Raw genomic sequence first — 6,000 nt, 5'->3', positions numbered from 1 at the left:
CTACCTCCCTCCCCATCCCTTTCTTTCTCTAAGCCCGCATCTTCTAGACCGTGAGCCCGCTGTTGGGTAGGGACCGTCTCTATATGTTGCCAACTTGTACTTCCCAAGCGCTTAGTACAGTGCTCTGCACACAGTAAGCGCTCAATAAATACGATTGAATGAATGAATGAATCTACTCCTACCAACCATTCCATGCCCCCCTCCAACTTTCGGAACCATTTCGATTCCTTTCTCACAACCATTTTCTCTTTCTCCATCCCTACAGAGATCTTTGGGGACTTCAATAACCACGTGGATGTTGCCGATGACCCTTCCACTGCCCGCTTCTTCTCATTCCTCCATTCTACTGACCCCCTTCTCCGCACCTCATCCACTCACTGAATTAGTGCTAACCTTCTCACTGTGCCTCAAACTCTTCCATCTCGCACTTGCCCACATCCTGCCTCTGTCCTGGAACGCTCTCCCTCTTCATATCCAACCGACAATTACTCTCCTCACCATCTTCAGTGCCTTATTGAAGGCACATCTCCTCCAAGAGGCCTTCCCTGACTAAGCCCTCCTTTCCTCTTCTTCCACTCCCTTGTGTCACCCTGATTTGCTCCATTTAATCATCCCCTCTCCCAGCCCCGAAGCACTAATAGCTACATCTGTAATTTATTTACATTAAGGTCTGTCTCCCCTTCTACACTGTAAGCTCCTTGTAGGCAGGGAATGTATCTGTTTATTGTGGTACTGTTCTCTCCCAAACACTTAGTACAGTGCTTTGCACACAGTAAGCGCTCCATAAATACTATTGACTGACTAAAGTGACAATAGGCCTGACTGGAGGTTTTGATTTTGAAAATTTGCATAAAGTTCCCGCTACTTCCATCCTCCATTTCCCTGTTTAGCTACAGTTCCCTTCTTGCTCCGACCGGAGGAACAGCAATTCGTACCTCAAAACAATGGTTTGCTTCTTCATATCCAGGAGGTAAATAAGAGTGTTCCTTTAAGTGTGACGAGGTGGCCGAGTGGTTAAGGCGATGGACTGCTAATCCATTGTGCTCTGCACGCGTGGGTTCGAATCCCACCCTCGTCGTTGATGGTTTATTTTCCTTCTACTTCAGCTCAATCACACATCCTACACTTATCCCAGAGGTACGTTTGTTTAGCCATGATGAGAGAATACCTCCTAGACTTATAATTAGCTCTGTGCTCAAAACAGCAACGGAGAATGTCTGGGTTTTAGTGTCGCAGAGGGAAACATGCATTGAAATCATAATTGTGAGGTTTGTTAAGTCCTTACCCCGTGCCGAGCACTGGGGTAGATTCAAGATACCTTGACTGGATTCGGTTTCTGTCCTGCTCACAACTAAGTCGGAAGGAGAACCTGTAGCACCTGTTATGCACTTACTATGTGCCATACACTGTACATTGTACTAAGCGCTGAGATTTATTCGAGATAACAAGGTCCCACTGTCTAAAAAGAAGGAAGAACAGGTATTGAATTTTCCTGATGAGGACCCTAAGGTTTCTTCTCTGACTGACTCCTTCCTCTTCTCTCTGGGGAAAAGTCTAAACCTGGAGAGGTAACCAATGAGGAAAATGTAACTGGGAGCCAATTAAGATATTTTGTTCCCTTCTCACAAGTTTACAGTCTACAGGGTGAGAGAGACATTGAATGAAGTATTCATTGAATGAAGACATTGAGAAGCAGCGTGGCTCAACGGAAAGAGCCCGGGCTTGGGAGTCAGATGTCATGGGTTCTAATGCCGGCTCTGCCACTTGTCAGCTGTGTGACTTTGGGCAAGTCACTTAGCTTCTCTGGGCCTCCATTCCCTCATCTGTAAAATGGGGATGAAGACTGTGAGCCCCCCGTGGGACAACCTGATCACCTTGTATCCTCCCCAGTGCTTAGAACAGTGTTTTGCACATACTAAGCACTTAACAAATACCAACATTATTATTATTATTAAATACGGATATGTACGTACTTGCTGTGGGGCTGAGCGTTGTGTGAATTGCAAGTGTTAAAAAGGCACAGATCCAGATGCATAGGTGATGCAGAAGCGAGGGAGGAGGGGAAAAGAAACCTTAAATGGGGAAGACTTTGGGGAGGGAATGTGGGAGGTTAGTCAGGGAAGACTTCTTGTGGACAATATAATTGAATTTAATGTGATTTAATAGGGGAAGAGCAGTGATCTGTCGGATATGGAGGGGGACGGGGTTTCAGGCCAGAGAGAGGACACAGGAGAGGGGTTGGCGGTGAGGTAGAGGAGATCAAAGTCCAGCGAACTGTTCGTGCGCAGAGAGGAGGAGTACCACAGGCTCATGGGCCGAGTGACCATCACCCATGTCCGCGAACTGCCCAACAACTACACAAAGAACTAATTGTGCAGCCAGCAGCAACGTTTTATGGAGCCGAAGGACCTTGGAGCCAGAAATTATTTCTTGCCAGGAGAGTCGTGTCCTGTGAGCCTCGATTCCCTGGTCCACGGGAAAGTCAGTGTCACAAGGGGTACAGCAGAAACCCCCAGGAAACAAAGACGACCTGTCATGAATCCCACTAGTCGTAGTCTCGAGGTCACAGGGAATTATTGAAGGTAAAAAACTGAATTCACGTGAAGTGGACAGAGGCTCAGACCTAGTGATTTTCCTTTCATACTTGGTGGGGGATGCTCTGTTTAGGGAGGCAGCTTGGCTAAGTGGAAAGGGCATGGGCTTGAGAGTCAGAGGTCATGAGTTCTAAGCCCGACTCTGCCACTTGTCAGCTGCGTGACTCTGGGGAAGTTACTTAACTTCTGGGCCTCGGTTCCCTCACCTGTAAAATGGGGATTAAGACTGTGAGCCCAACGTGGGACAACCTGATTACCTTGTATCTACCCCCAGCGCTTAGAATAGTGCTTGGCACATAGTAAGCTCTTAACAATGCCATTATTATTATTGGTGTCCCCACAACTTTTCCTGAGCTTTCCGGTCCATTCGTTCTCCACGCCCACAACTCGGTTCTAATCAGAGACCCATATGTGGGATGGCAACATCCTCAAATACCAGATCGAAAGCCACCTCCCTCGAGACACTAAGCTCTTTGAGGATAGAGAATGTGTCTGTTTATTGTTGCATTTCACTCGCCCAAGCACTTAGTACAGTGCTTTGCACACAGTAAGTGCCCAATAAATACGATTGACTGACTGTCTGACTCTCTCTTCCTCCCTGGCTCTGTTCGGTCCTGGGCCGGGCTCTTTGAGGAATGGCAAATTATGTCTGATATGGAGGAGTTTAGAGTGAGAACCCCTCTGGAGGGTGGAGGGGAGGGGGGCTGCTTTTGAGTCTTTCCCTGCACGAATAACTCTGGGATACGTACGTTGGGAGATAATAATAATAATAATAATAATGTTGGTATTTGTTAAGCGCTTACTTGTGCAAAGCACTCTTCTAAGCACTGGGGAGGATACAAGGTGATCAGGTTGTCCCACGGGGGGCTCACAGTCTTCATCCCTATTTTATAGATGAGGGAATGAAGGCCCAGGGAAGCTAAGTGACTTACCCAAAGTTACACAGCTGACAAGTGGCAGAGCCGGGATTAGAACCCATGACATCTGACTCCCAAGCCCGGGCTCTTTCCATTGAGCCACGCTGCTTCTCTGAGCTGGACTCCTAAACTGTCCTGCGAGCACTGGGGTCAGTCTGTTAAAAAACAGCAAAGGGCTGAATGACAGAGGGAGGACCAACAGCAAGTTTTTCCTCTTCGGTCCGTCAATTTCCAAGGCGGAGAAAACCTAGGCAAAAGCGAACCCTATAACCCAACAACGCTTTTCTGTGAGTAATCCGTATACAAACCAGTCAAAATTGATTTCCCTGACCGGGAATCGAACCCGGGCCGCGGCGGTGAGAGCGCCGAATCCTAACCACTAGACCACCAGGGAACCTCTGGAAGGAATGTAACTCCACTCCATCTCCAGTAATTTTTAATATTAGCCAAAGCTTTAGAATTAAAGAGCTTCCCATAAAGCAATTGTGTTCTGACAAAATATTATTGTAGTAATTCTTGGTGACACCAATAATAATAATAATAATGACATTTGTTAAGCGCTTACTATGTATCCAAGAAGAGATGATATCCTTAGGGCAGTAGACGGCACAGCAGAAGAGGGGTCAGGGCTGGAGAAGTAGATTTGGGAATCATCCCCTTAGAGATGGTGGTTGAAGCCATGGGAAAGAATGAGTTCTCCAAGGGAGTAGATTGAGATGGAGAATAGGAGGGGACCCAGAACTGAGCCTTGAGAGATTCCGACAATTAGAGGGTAGGAGACAGAGGAGGAGCCGGTGAAAAAGACTAAGAAGAAGCAGCCAGAAAGGTAAGAGAAGAACCAAGCGAGGATAGTTTCAGTGAAGCCAAGGTTGAATAATGCTCCCAGGAGAAAGGGGCAACTCAGTCAATCAAGCGTATTTATCGAGAAGCAGCGTGCCTTAGTAGAAAGAGCACGGGCTTGGGAGTCAGAGGTCGTGGGTTCTAATCCCGACTCCACCACTTGTCAGATGTGTGATTTTGGGCAAGTCACTTAACTTCTCTGTGCCTCACTTACCTCATCTGTAAAATGGGGATGAAGACTGTGAGCCCCACGTGGGACAACCTGATTACCTTGTATCTACCCCTAGTGCTTGGCACTGAATAAGCGATTAACATTATTATCAGGCTAAATCGTAAGTACCATTTTTAGTGAACTAGAAGAAATGGTACCAATGCCTCCTATGGTATCGGAAGAGAAGGTCTACGTGTTCCTCGTTAGTATAGTGGTGAGTATCCCCGCCTGTCACGCGGGAGACCGGGGTTCGATTCCCCGACGGGGAGACTAATACATTTTCCTTTTTCCTTCCTGCTTAATTTAACTGACCTTTCCCTGGCAATGAATGGCAAAGCAATCAAGGGGCAATCATACCATTCAAAACCGCCTCGAACGCTTAGGCCAGGTTCCAGGAGCACCTCTTCCAGCGGTAACGCCGAAAGACAGGAGCGGTTGGGATATTCGGAGTAACTTCGTGGCAGTCTACGGATGAAGACCAAAAGAGGGATTCAATTTCCATAAGCTTCCACTCAAATGGGGGAGACAGGAGATTTGTGTATCTACAAATAGAGTGATAAAAATAAACAATTGACTGTACAATGGAATTAGCATATGTGCACAAGGGCTCAGTGTGGCAATACATCGTAAGTGTGTAAGTGCTAGAGATGATACTAAGCGCCCCTGAGCCCGAGGAGGTCGAATTAGACGGGAGAGATGGCGACGTGTGCAGTTTGCACCTCGCATAAACACCATGTTAAATTAAACTCCCCTCAGCATATCGCTCCCTTCCCGTGATCACAGATGAGCCAGAATTATTGGCTCCAAGCGAAGACCTAAATGTTGACCCACCCGCAGGGGTCCGGGCGAGATGTCTTATGATAATAATAATAATAATAGCATTTGTTAAACGCTCACTATGTGCCAAGCACTGTTCCAAGCGCTGGGGGGGGGGGGGATACAGGGTAATCAGGTTGTCCCACGGGGGGCTCACAGTCTTCATCCCCATTTTACAGATGAGGGAACTGAGGCCCAGAAGTTAAGTGATTTGCCCAACGTCACACAGCTGACAAGTGGCAAAGCAGAAGATAATGGAACGTTAATTAATAGATTAATCAATCAACCTCAGGCGGGAAGCAGCGCTGCTGCCCTGGCCGGTAAATGTCACCATCAACATCATCGTCATCATCACTCCATTTCATTTCTTTGCACCTCATCTGTACAATGAGGATTAAGACTGTGGGCCCCATGTGGGACAGGGACTCTAATCCAACCCGATTAGTTTGTATCTACCCCAGAGCTTAGAACAGTGCATGACACATAGTAAACGCTTAACAAATGCCATCATCTTCATCATCATCATTCATTCATTCAATCGTATTTATTGAGTGCTTACTGTGTGCGGAGCACTGTACTAAGCACTTGGGAAGTACAAGTTGGCAACATATAGAGACGGTCC

The 6,000-nt window shown here is 47.1% G+C and overlaps 3 non-coding genes across 3 annotated transcripts; 2 read left to right on the top strand and 1 right to left on the bottom strand.

The window, feature by feature from the left end:
* Positions 1-996: 996 nt before the first annotated feature.
* On the top strand, positions 997-1,078 carry TRNAS-GCU. Its single transcript has one exon. It is a non-coding gene; the product is annotated as a tRNA-Ser (tRNA).
* A 2,755-nt stretch (positions 1,079-3,833) lies between these two features.
* On the bottom strand, positions 3,834-3,905 carry TRNAE-CUC. Its single transcript has one exon. It is a non-coding gene; the product is annotated as a tRNA-Glu (tRNA).
* Positions 3,906-4,759: 854 nt separating this feature from the next.
* TRNAD-GUC lies at positions 4,760-4,831 on the top strand. The gene has a single exon. It is a non-coding gene; the product is annotated as a tRNA-Asp (tRNA).
* Positions 4,832-6,000: the final 1,169 nt, after the last annotated feature.

The sequence above is a fragment of the Tachyglossus aculeatus genome, chromosome 26 (genome assembly GCF_015852505.1).
Source record: "Tachyglossus aculeatus isolate mTacAcu1 chromosome 26, mTacAcu1.pri, whole genome shotgun sequence".
Lineage (NCBI taxonomy): Eukaryota > Metazoa > Chordata > Mammalia > Monotremata > Tachyglossidae > Tachyglossus > Tachyglossus aculeatus.
The sequence above is the reverse complement of the archived record's forward strand: the minus strand, read 5'-3'. Positions and strand labels throughout refer to the sequence as shown.